This window comes from Caloenas nicobarica, chromosome 5 (genome assembly GCF_036013445.1).
Source record: "Caloenas nicobarica isolate bCalNic1 chromosome 5, bCalNic1.hap1, whole genome shotgun sequence".
NCBI classification, from domain to species: domain Eukaryota; kingdom Metazoa; phylum Chordata; class Aves; order Columbiformes; family Columbidae; genus Caloenas; species Caloenas nicobarica.
This window is the reverse complement of record NC_088249.1, coordinates 4,995,850-5,008,583: the sequence shown is the minus strand read 5'-3', so window position 1 is coordinate 5,008,583 and position 12,734 is coordinate 4,995,850. Positions and strand designations below refer to the sequence as shown.

The 12,734-nt window shown below is 48.1% G+C and overlaps 1 protein-coding gene across 1 annotated transcript in view; it reads right to left on the bottom strand.

Annotated features, from left to right (window-relative positions):
* DAAM1 (dishevelled associated activator of morphogenesis 1) overlaps positions 1 to 12,734 on the bottom strand; it is a 95,009-nt gene that overhangs the window by 63,463 nt on the left and 18,812 nt on the right. The window lies entirely within an intron of this gene.

Below are 12,734 nucleotides of genomic sequence, written 5' to 3'. Positions count from 1 at the left end.
TTTTGAGGACCAAAAACCAAACCTTGCTGGAAGCTTCCCAGTCAGCTAGATGGTGCGTGGCACATTAACACTGAAGGACATGGCATGTTCTCCATCAATAGGGTGAATTTAATTGGTGATGAGCTGAGCACCGGTGCCAGATCTTCTGAACCGCTACAGACCGGTTGTTACAGGAGCTACAGCAGATCAGCTCAGGCAAATGCCATTTATTTCGGGAACAAGGACAACAAGTGTAGAACCACAGACAAGACCCAGTTTGGGAACCTATATAAATATATAGATATTTCTTAATGCTCACTAGGGTGCTAAACGACCCAATTCTGCAAACACACACATGCTTTTTTTCCAGCAGCCGGGCGGATTTGTGTTCCTTTAGCAAACCAAAAAGCAGGATGGCTTGGTGGTGGAATAAATACTTTTCAACTTGCGTGTTCCTCCTTTAAACAGCTTGAATGATTTGCATCCTGAAACCCAGGCAAAACTCTTGTCGGAGGTGGGTTAAGCCTTCCCAGAAAGGCAGAGGTGGCGGGAGGGGATCTCAGGGAAGGATGCTGGAGAATCCCCCTGCCCCCAGACCAGCTTTAAAAAGGCAGCACAGAAAAACTCAGCAGAAAGGAAAGGTGACACAAGGGGCTGTCCCTCCCAGTGCTCCCCTCACCCCGCTCTTGTTTTGGGGCGGCAGCTGCCGGCGCTGCATTGTGATGGGGCTCAAAGGGGCAGAGATGGCCCTTTCAGAGCCAAGGTCATGCACAAGGAGGGATTAGCACCGGCCTGGGGCTCTCCTGATAGCCTGCAGCCTCGAGAAGACCCTCACATGAGTTGTTCTTTTGCGATTTGAACCTGGTCTCTCAGGGCAGATGTCTGGGCTGGCAATGTCAAGCCTTGGCTGGGCACCCCTTGAAGCCAAAAAACAGTCAAGACAGGGATGCAAGACTCCCTGGGCAGCTCAGGGGGCTGCTCCAGCACCACCGAGCACCCCAGGGTGAGCATCCTCCTCCATCCCAGCTCCATCCCCATCACAAGTCAATATCCAGCCCCACTGCTTTTCCATCACTGGTTTTGGCCCCAGCTGTGGGAAAACACGCAAAGCACAAAACATCTCCAGGAGGCAGATAATACCAAGCTGTGAAGCCCACCCCAGGGTATCACAAGTTACATAAAATTAGCCAGGAAGAGCAGCTTCGGTGATCAGAAACCTCCTGACACAACCCACCCCCCAGCCTGGCTGCTGGCAGGAGACCTCCCCTCGCAAATGTTTCCTTTTCCATCCAAGAGGACATGGATTTAAGTCACTTCATTTCCGAGATCACTCCCGGCACTGACTACTCCCTTTGATGCAAAGCTTTTGTCAATAAAAACTCAACAGCCTGGCAAGCGGGGAGAGAGACGCTGTATTTCCCACTGGAGGAGGAGATTTGTTTGCCAATTAGCCTTTTCCCGAAGAACAATAGTTCAATAAAAACCTTCCTTGATTTTAATTCTCCCTTTTTTTCCTCCCCCTCCCAGCTTCATGCCCTGCTCCTCCAATGAATATTTGGGCTTGTGACTTTGATTTATCATATGCAAAGCCTCACTGCTGAACTTTCCATTTCACTGCTCCCCATTCCAGCAGTAATCCCCGGGGTGCGAGGGGCTCTCCAAGTGTAAAACCGAGGGGGAAGACAGGCAGGTTTTTCCTCTCTTAAAGCCTCTTAATTAATTTGGCTTTGCAAACTGGAGTTTCCAAGTTGCTCAGCAGCAGATGCTTCCAGTCCATCAGCAAAGCAACAAGGAACTTCTGGCTGAGTCTCCACAGACTAGTTTTGGGTTGTGTTTGGAGATTTTTAGGATTATCCAAGCTTAACGTGAGGCTACTGGAAACACGGGTGTTCATGCAGCTTGTGGTGTGTAGCAAGTTGGTTTTTTTCAAAATGGAAACTGGGTGGAGGCTGCTGTAAATAGGAGTCCTTGCTACCAGGGACCCTGATGGGTAGATATCATTTAACTTCAAGATATCATTAAACTTGTAGTCCAGAAAGTGCCCAGAGCAAGCAAACCACTCTTGTCAGATCACTCAGCTGACCTACCCATCTGCAATGCTGATTTCCCTCTAAAGATTTTTAAATCCTGATGTTAATCCAGAGTGATTTTTCCCCCTAAAGTATGAACCAAGGGTTGAGAATTCCTTGATAAATGTGTCTGATGGTAGAAATAGCCTGCTGCTTTCCTTCCAGTATGACACTAATACCTCCCCATGCTTCAGCAGATGAACGCTGAAAAACAATATACATGAGCTCGCACCAGGCACAATGCCATCCCAACAGCTCCAACGCGACGCCTGGGAAAAAGCAGCAATTTTTAATTACATTACACTAAAAGACTGTTTGCATTTAAACATGATAAAGAAAAAGCAGGCGAGAACAGCAGGCAAGACTAATTGGATGACTTGATTACGGTTTGGTGGTTTTTGTTTTTGTTTTTACGTAGATGTAACATGATGTAGCTTATGGCAAAAGCCCCACATTGACCAGGACTGAGCTCCACCACTCCATGCCACAGGACAGCAGGACTCAGATTTTCCAGGAGAACTGCTCAAACCCACCGCCTGCAATTTGGACGACCTGGCTTAATGGAAGCACATTGTTTTAATTGCCAAATTATCCTGCCTCCTACCAAAGTTGGGATTATTCTCAGGGATGGACTGATGGATGGTCCCTCTTCCCCAGCAGGAGCATCCAGAGGGGAACATCCAACCGGTGGAGATCCCAAGGGGATGCATTTAAAAATCAATAGAGGCTATTTTAATGCTTAATCCAGGAAAGTATCAGCATCAGCAGCATCGATACAAACCAAATTTAAACACACCGAGTACACGCACAGGATTTCTATTTTGTCTTTTGTGCACCGATTTAACCAAATTTGGTTTTCCCCAGATACACTCAAATCCACACAGGGCATCCATAGCATCACTAATGCTTCAGACATCCTGCCTGCCTCCATCTCTATGTGCTGCTTAAAAAATGAGCCTCTCCACTCCACTGGAGCAAATGCTCCAGTGAGAAAACCCCCATCAAAGGTGCAATATTGTAGTGACACCAGCCACCCCCCTGCCAGGGCTATGTACAGAAGTGGATTTCTCTTTTTTGCTGGTTTTCATACTGCACCCACCACAAATTGGAACACAAGCTTCCCATCCCTGTAGATATTTATACAATTATCTCCCTTTTCATTAAAAAAAATAAAACCCCACAACCTCACAGTTGCGAAGAACTGCCTGAAAAAGCAACCCAAGGGGATCCTGAGAGGCTCAGACACCCCGAGAGAAGATAACTGTATTTGAAGCTTTTAATTTAATCTTGTTTGCTGCAGGAGGGCAGTCTGGGTGTTCATATATTTGGGACTAGCCACACTACAGATGCACCCACAAGCAGAGACGTACCTTCCCAGGGGCCACTGCAGGCACGACACCGGCTCAGAAAGCCATGGTGTCACCTGTTTCTGCTGGGGGACAGCACCATCTTCTGCCCTCTTCCATCTACCAGCTCCCTCCCACACACCCAGTGTGTTCTCTGCACGGTTCAACACCATCACTTTGCTCACTTTCTTGAGTCTTCGAACCAGTCCTTGATGCTCCTGGTCCTTTCCAAGCTCACCGTTCCTTGCAGATGACTTCTTGCTTGGGGTAGGAGTCCTGCACTCTGGCCAGCAAAGGGAAAGTACTTCTCCCCATCGACACCAGTCCAGTTTACTCACAATCCGGAGCAATGAAGAACTTTGCCTCTTCAAAGATTCCCAAGTCCTGGTGGTGGCAGGGTCTTGCAGAGGTCTTTACATCTGCCACGTGGGCAAGGCTTCATGGTACCACTGGTGATCAACACCTTCGTGACATTCCTTCAAAGCTCACCTCCTTTCCTGGCTTCACGGTGACTGACATCAGATCCATCCAGCTCTCCAGTGAGAAAATGTGTCCCCAACACCCCAAAACACCCCTCCATTCCTTTAGCAGTTTTGAAGCTGAAAGCTCTAGCAGCAGAGGTGGTGACTCAGTTTGCTGATAGGAGCCACTCAGGGCTGCAGCTTTCCACTAACCAGCTCGCCAGATCTTTCAACATGGCCCAGACAACACCACTGATAATGAAGTGGCACTCAGCAGGTCTAACTGAGCTTGAAACACAGTGAGACGAGCCTTGATCCTCGATTTGTGCTTCCTCATGCTCACGTTACGAGTGTCACAAGCCAGTCGAGCAAAGGCTTCAAGTGAGATGAGCTCCTGAAGCGACCAAGCAGAGCCTTAACAACAAAAAAGCGAAGCCAAGCCAGCAGGGATGGTGCTTTCTGGCCCAGGGGCTGCAACGACATCAGATCTTCTCTGCTCTGACACCCAAAATTTTATCACTGCCATACGCTTCACCACAAGACAGAGGTCACCACGAGAAGGGGCTGGATAAGGTTGTTTTCTGCTAGCTCTTAGCATGAGCACATCTATCTCAACCCCCGCCTCCAACAGAACAAGAATATCCAGAAGCTCCAACATTCAGAAGCTCCAGCACCCAGGACCACCAACTCAAATCTGACCCCGCAACATAGAGCCTGAAGGTTTGCTGCCCAGCCCCACTGCACTAAATCTTGAAAAACATTTTCCTCCATCTCTAACCTTGGTAGCCCATTGCTCCAGATTAACCCTGCAGTTTGGATGCCCTAAAAACACAATAACTCAAAGAGAGAGCGACCCTGAGGTCACCCACAATCTCGTGACTGTCCAGAGGGGAAGGAAATTAAATGGCTTTTGGATAACAAATCTTCGCAGCATTTTCCAGCACCAGACCTGTAACATTGCAGCGAAAGCTTGAAGCAGCTGCACACTGGATTTAGGTACCTGAAAACTCCAGATTCACTTCACTACTGGAGGAGATTGCCACAGAAAGAGAAAATGCCTCGAAATAACTGCTTCTACAGACAAAAACACCATTAGTGCAGGTTTTTAGAGCTGGTAAGAGCTATCTGTCCCCATCAACTGCAACATGAGCTGTGAGAGCACAGGAGGAGGGGAGAAAAAGCATCTTACAGGCAATCGCAGGCATTTTTTTTTGCCAGCTGAGTGCCTCGTGGCGGGGAGCAACCCAGGCATCAACAGGAGCACTTGAAGCACGCTGGCGCTTTATAAATTCACTTTCAGTAGATTTACCAACACGTCACATGGAGAAGGAATGTGTGCTATGCAAATCCAGCCCTAGACTGCTCCCTGCCTAATCTAGCTTTAGATTCAAATGCTTATTACCATGGTGTCTAATCTGGTAATGCGTAAATGGACGGGTTTAGTTTGGGCTCCCAGTACTTCAGCTGTGTTCGCGCTAAGGCACCAAATGGGAGGGAAAGAAAGAAAAAAAAATAATAAAGAAACAAAGAGAAAAAAAACAACTCTGCAAATAATTCAAACTCTGGTCGACAGCAGAGAACAAAAACCAGGCGTGGAAAAAAGTATTGACACCTAGCAGTAAAAGCCAAGCAGATATGCAAACATTTGGCAGCTCACCAAGAACACAATGAACATTGAGTCCTGCTCGCGTCCACCGTATCCCTGCAGGGAAGTAGGTGGATGGTCCTTCAGGGTCTCTCCCTTCTCCTCTGTGAGACATAAGGTGATGCAAGGATCTCACTCACCCACATAGGACCCATCTACCAGCAGCACCGAGCACAGCTGGTCACACCATAACCTCCAGACTATGTTATGGATGCTCAGTACCCACACCAGGACATCCAGAGCCTGGGTGACACGTGCCAACCAGGAGCTGTTTGCTGGTTTTGGGGAGGAAAGGGCTCCCTTACTGCATCAGGGTCTGCAGCAGGACATGGGGACCATGGGAGCATCATTCCCAGAGGCCACCACCTCCCTGTTTGCTGGCACCAGCCACACTCATGCGATGTCCAAGGTCATCTCTGCCATTACCTGCACCAGACAAGGTGATTCATTTCACTTCTAAGTTTGTCAAACAGTCTGTCCAAGCCACATACCACCTCTGGCTCCTCCAGGATACAACCCAAATGCCGATCTTTCACCTCCACCATGCAGCTGCAACTCAGCCGCTGTGCACCAGAAAGGCTTGACAGGTCCTTCTCCCCATTTGCTGCTCACATGCCATGCTAAGCTTTCCAGCGAAGGAAGATAGTGAGGTTTTCAACACCATCATCCAGCTCCCATCTTCAGGATGCCAAATCCCAGCAGCTCGTCCTCCACAATGCCGAATGGCACGCAGACCTGCCACCCCCTTCAGCAAAGGGGTCGAGATATGCAAATGTTGCTACAGCCTCTGAAGACCCTACAAGACTGTGTTGACCCTGCTATGCTACTCAGTGGGGTAAGAAGCACCAGGAATACCAACACTAACAAAGAGGAGATCTTCCTCTGTGAACCTAATGTAAGCCACATTTATATTAAGGCTACAGGACGAACTTAGAATCATAGAATCATTTTGGTTGGAAGAGACCCTTAAGATCGTCAAGTCCAACCATAACCTAATTCTAGCACTAAACCATGTCCCTAAGAACCTCATCTATATGTCTTTTAAACACCTCCAGGGATGGTGACTCCACCACTGCCCTGGGCAGCCTGTTCCAGTGCTTCATAACCCTTTCCGTGAGGAAATCTAAACCTTCCCTAGCACGTGAGGCCATTTCCTCTCATCCTATCACTTGCTACCTAGGAGAAGAGACCAACACCGTCTATGCTACAACTTCTTTTCAGGTAGTTGTAGAAAGTGATAAGAGAGCGATAACTTAAACTCATGAGACATCAGAGAATTCACATAGGTGAACATCTCCCCTGCATCACCTACGTGTCTGTGCAGAGTCTTGCAACGTGGGCTCTCTGGTGTCTCGTAACATGGTAAATCCAGCTAAAGCACACTTTATGGCTTGGACGTTCATAACATTTACATGTATTCCCTGGTGTCTACTGCAGACTGAGTTTTCATTGCATCCCTTCCCTTAAAAAAATCCTCCACAACACCCTTCTAACCTGGCGCCCATTTTGACAAAACTTGCAGCAGCTCCACATGTTTAAGATGAAAATCAACCTGGACAAGAGGACAAAACCAGCCAACGGACCTGATAAATTGCCAGTGACAGGGGAGGAGTAGTAGATGGACAGACCAACTTTAAAGCTTCCTTTCTTTATGAAATTAAGCTAAAATCATAGGTTAACTTTCCATGATGCACGTTATTACTGAGGAAAGCGAGGCGGCTGATGTTCTGCCTCTCAGGCACGTGTACCCTATGCTTCAACATTTACTGAATGAATATTCAAATGCTTTGAAAGGGGAAGGAAAACGAACCCAAAGAAATCAGAGGTTGCAGCTCACAGTGTTTTCATCAGCCTGTTCAAAGAACAAGCCAGATTTACTAGCGCCCATGTCTCTGCCCCACTGTGTGGGCGGCTGGTCGGGCTCTCTCTCTGGCTCTGCACCTCCACAGCAGCACCTGGACCTGGTCTGGTGGACTTTTGTCCTGCTCCTGTAGCCAAAACAACAGCAGGGGTGGTTAAATGAGGTGGAAAGAACCCCTTGCCCTTGCAGTCCAGCCCACGGTGCAGAGGGAAGAAACCCTTTGTGAGACTCCCCACCCAAGGGCATGGATGGAGATGTTAGTGGAGGAGTCCTTCCCAACACCAAAGGAGCCATGCAAATAGCATACTCACTAGCAAATTCATACTCACTTGTCAGCCAAAAAAGAAAGAGTCCACATTCCCATATTTACAGCGACTACCACTTCTGGAGCTCTGTCTACAACAGCCTCTGGGATGGGGTCATTGCCACTGATGACTGTGAAGAGGTCCCAGTGAGTGGGCACAGGGACTCACGGGTAGTTCACACACACTTATTTCCAAGGGAAAAAAATATCTCAGAGCCTCAGAAGCTGCATTTCTGGAGCTGTGCATAACACATATGTGAAGAGCATGGTTCGCTTATGATAACCCAGGATAGCAAGTCACTTGAGATGTAAAAATACTTTAATGAATAAGTATATTTAGATTTATCACCTCACAGCAGCTTTATTTATAGGGATGCCAATCACTTTTACACAGATACAAAACTGGCTGGCAGAATGCCTTCGTCTATATCCAGAAACCCATCTGTAACAAATCTAAGCCGTGATAGCACTGCATACGTTTGGCCAAACAATAACGCTAATGCCAGCCATCTTGACTTTAAACGTACAGATGGGTCGGGGGGGTTCGCCAAGCCTGCCACATGGCCAAAGATGGATGAATTTTGCTGTCACCTACTATAAACTGGTTAGGGAAAGGACCAGATGAAGGAAAACCAGTCACTGCCTGGGCTGTGTGAATGCTAATACCAATACAACACTGGATGGAGAGCAAACCAGCATCCGGCTGGTTACAGGTGAACCTCTTTCAAAACCTTTCATCACTCAAATCGGGAGGTATAAGCAAGAAAAAAAGACCCACTGGAGCTCTGCAGCACCTTTCAAAGGTGACAGGATTAATCCAGGGCTCTTGTGTATAGCTTTTTTGATCCATCATTAAAGACAAACAGCTGGGACAGAGGAGAAATTAACTGAAAGTCATCGCTTAGCTCTCAATCTCAAAGCAGACAAGGATTTTGAGTAAGACTTTTCCTCTCCCACCAGTGCCCAGGATTGTGCAGCTTTAGATAAATTTTCAGATGTCAGCGGGGAATGTTGCAGTTGATTTCCATGGGGCTGGTGTTGCAGCATCCCAAACTACCCCGTGTTGGGGGCTTTCTGCTGTTGCCCCTCCAGCTCAAGCAGAGACCACCTGGAGAAATGGAAAGTCACATCTAATTCACCAGAAACGAAGAAGAACTGGTCTTCATCCCAGTGAGGCTTCTTGGGGTCTGGTTGTCTCAAAAATGGGGCAAAACAGGGATGGCTCTACGTCAAATACAGACTATGGGTAAATGCATCTCATCCATGAAAGTTGCAGTGTTTTGGCAAATGCCAAGGAGGAAAAGGTTACTCTGGAATATTACTTGGAAAAAATAGCTCTGGGAACAAACCCAGCATCAATTTTCAACACTTACTCAGCAAATGATTTGAATAAACTGAGGGAGGCTTGTGCATACATACTGACAGCATTATTTGGTAGATTTTTTGCCTCTCCTCCTTAGATAACTCATGAGAAAACAACTCCCAGCAAACACAATCACCTTCCAGTTCAGTGCATGGATTCAACTGACCCTGCCTTGGGGACAAGGTAACCTCTCAAGATCCCTTCCAGCCCCATTTTAAGACCATTTTACACCGCAAACTGTTTACACACTGGCATTTGCCCTGATTCATCCCTAGAAATAAATATGTCTAAAAGAGTAATTGATGGAAAATAAAAAAACAAACCACCAGCAATTCCCTCTCTCAAGGACAAAGCAAAGGAAAACAACCAGACGCAGAGCTATGACATCCTCGATCCAAATGTTTTCCAAAACATTTCCAAATGTTTTCCAAAGCTTCCAGCTGAAGCTTTCACAGCCTCGGGCTATGGTTCTGAGTGCAGCATCACAGGGGGTCGCAGCACACATCAAGGAGATGGTTGGCGATGACTTTTCCAATGACACACCTTCCAAAACACACCCAAGACCCTTCTGCAGAAAACACGGCGTTTTGAACAAAAACTGCCTCTGCTTTCTCAATGGGGCATCCTCCAACATGACAGAGCTCAATTGCTATGTGGACTTTCGGGAACAGAGAGTCAGTGAATGCACGTGGCCAGATGTCCTCACCTTCACGGCAGGCTTTTGAGTTTATTCCAAGTACCTTAGGACATCACTCCTCTGCCTCTAATCCTTTGGAATTATAGAAAATAAATAAATAAATAAAATAATAAAAAATACTTTCCATAAGTGGGTTTTTAAAATAAAGAGACAAAAACATACGTTTTCTACACTTACACAAGAAATGCTGAAGTTCTGTCCAAACATAATAAACGTGGACATTTACGGTTATTGCACACTCAGCAGTGCTCAGCTGCAATAACCGACTGCTCTGGGGACCGGAGGGGCTGGCACATGGCCGGTCCCTGTCCCCAGCTCCTCACCCTGCCAACAGCCTCATCAGCAACGGCAGCGCCTGTAAAGCTGAGTCTCCGAGGTCCTTCAAAGTCTGAAGCTGATCTCCACCTCTTTCAACTCACTTCTGGACACAATCAAAACCCAGAGCAGACTCCTTACCGAAGGAGCCCTCCTATCAACTGGACGTGGGCTTTTGATTAGACCTTTTGTAGAGCTGAAAAAAGAAAAACCAAACCCTTGCTCAAGGATGATAAAGTCTAGACACTACAATATATTTTCCAGCTGATCCAGCAAACCTAAAAAGCCCTCCCTTGATCTTGGACTGCCACGATCAAAGCCATTATCCCATTTGGAGCCCTTCTGAAACTTTAGCTTCCAAATGTGCAAGTTATTTTTAAAATCTAAACCAGGCCAAGCCTCTTGTTTGGAGTTTTACGAGGAAAATGGGGTGTGCTCCTCCCAAACCTTCCCCTGCCACATCTAGAAGTGCCTGGTGGGCACATGGCAGAGGGTGAGAGCAGAGAAGTGGCCCCAGCCCTGGGGGGACCTCAGTGGCACCCGGTGGCCACAGTCTGCTTACATGGGGGAACACTGCCTGTCCCCCGAGGGAGGCTACAGTGTGGAGGAATATTCTCTATCCTTGACTGAGATAGAGTTTTTTGGAAAGCAAACATCCTTTGCATCCCAATCTGTACAATCTGGGTCTGCCTTTGGCACCCTCCATCACTGGGTTATGTTATTCTGTGGCCCAAGAAAGGAAATGGCTTGAAATACCTTCATTTTCTACAGGAATTAAATCAAACTAAGCGGTACAAGTTTGCTTTACCAAGTGGCAGGACACCCAAGTGCACGAGGAAATGCCACAGGACAATTGGGGAAATAAGATATTCCAAGTAAAAAATCAGTTTCCAGTCTCTGGGAGGAGTGTTTCAGGTGGCTGAAAGGAAAGAAGAAATGCACGGCCCTGCAAATGTATAGCAAAGCCAAAGGAGCATCAGGTCTGCCTCAAGTGGGATGCTCAAAGAGAGGTGATGGAAGCCCCACCAGCCCATCCCAGACCAGCTGGTGCTGCATGATGAGCACTAAACCTCCTGGCACGCAGCAGGCACCACAGCAGAAGGGACCTGTGGTCACTGCCAATGGCCAAGGTTCACAGTGGCCAGACTGGGAGAAGTCAAGGGATGGCTGGTCCAGAGTGACAAAGAGCTTGGGGAGAACTGGAAGGGCTTTTTGAAAGCACCTGGCCACTAAGCTGCACCTCCCATGTTCCAAGGTGGAGTTCTAACAGGGAGACGGTCTTCAAACAGAGATGGGGACAGGAGGCAATTCCCATCATGGAAAGAAGAGAGCAACACAGAGCATTCACATGCTCCAAAACTATTCAAAACCCAAATGTATCTCCCCAGTGAATGTTTCATTTAACTAAGTAGCTTCTAAAGCACTAGGCAAACAAGCCACATCATCTCCTTTTCCTCCCAGCATCTGCCTCCACGGTGCTGCCCACTTCCCCTCCGTGCTTTCACTCTCCTCAGCTCCCAGCAGCTCTGCTCCTCCTCACCATTTCTCCCTCTTTCAAACTAAGCAGATCTGTGAAAGGCTGAGTGAAGCGGGCAGGGACGTGCTGGGAGGATGGGGATTAGGGACCCGCTGCCCGCTTCGGCATCCCTTGCTGCGGCTGGAGGGGCCACGCTGGGCAGGAGCAATGGTCGCACTGCACATCACGCATCCCCGGCACCTCGGGAAATGTCGTCTGAACCTCCACCAGCTTTCCAGCTGAGTAAACATCAAGGAAAAAAAAAATCATGTTGACAGCCTTCTTTAAGAATAGTTCCATCAAATCAGACTTTTCCCACCCCCACGCACACCGGAGCAGGAAGAGTGAAGGCCACCGGCAAGGCAGCTCTGGCTGTGACAGCCATGTCAGTCCCAGAGGGGATAGGGGATTTGGCGGCATCTCCAAAAACGTTGCTTGAGAGCTGGGTGAGGTGGATGGGACATTGGAAACCTGCTCGGCTTCAGCTCTGCCACGGCGCAGAGTCTAACACGTGCCCCACCACAGTGGCTCATCTTTGCTCACCCCAACAAATGCAGAGGGGAGAGGGATTTCAACCTTAACATCCATGGAAGTGTGTTTCACTGGGTCTGCTGAAGCCACCAAAGCCCCACAGATCCCGATGGTCCGACCTTGCCCTGGCCCCTTTCCTCTAACAAGCTTCCCTCAGGGAAGATGGAGAGCAAAGTCCCACTGCGCATCCATAATCCCCAAGAAGGGCTAACACAAAGTTACCGACCTCGAAGATTTATGGTCCCCATCACACAGGAGAGCAAAGGCAATGATGGCAATGGCTGTTTCTGGATTTAAAAGGACCTAAACCCATCACAGAAGCAGCGTGCACCCCATCTGACATGACGAATGATGTGGCCAGGGCAGCCAACACGCCAGCATCCCAGCACCCAACCCCTACCACAAAGGGAAAAAAAGCAAATTGTCCAGCCTCTCTCTGCTGTCAGCACAGCAGCCACCCTCAGCTGCTCTCAGTGATAAATACCGAAGGGAAAATATCATGAGATTCATTTAGGCACTGAGCATGAACCAGGGGTGGGCTCAGCACCACATCCATGCCTTTCTCATCTCCCGTGTTAAAGAGATGGCAAACGTGTGCACCACCAGTCCCCCTTCCCAAATCAAACACACAAATACAGGCTGAAAAG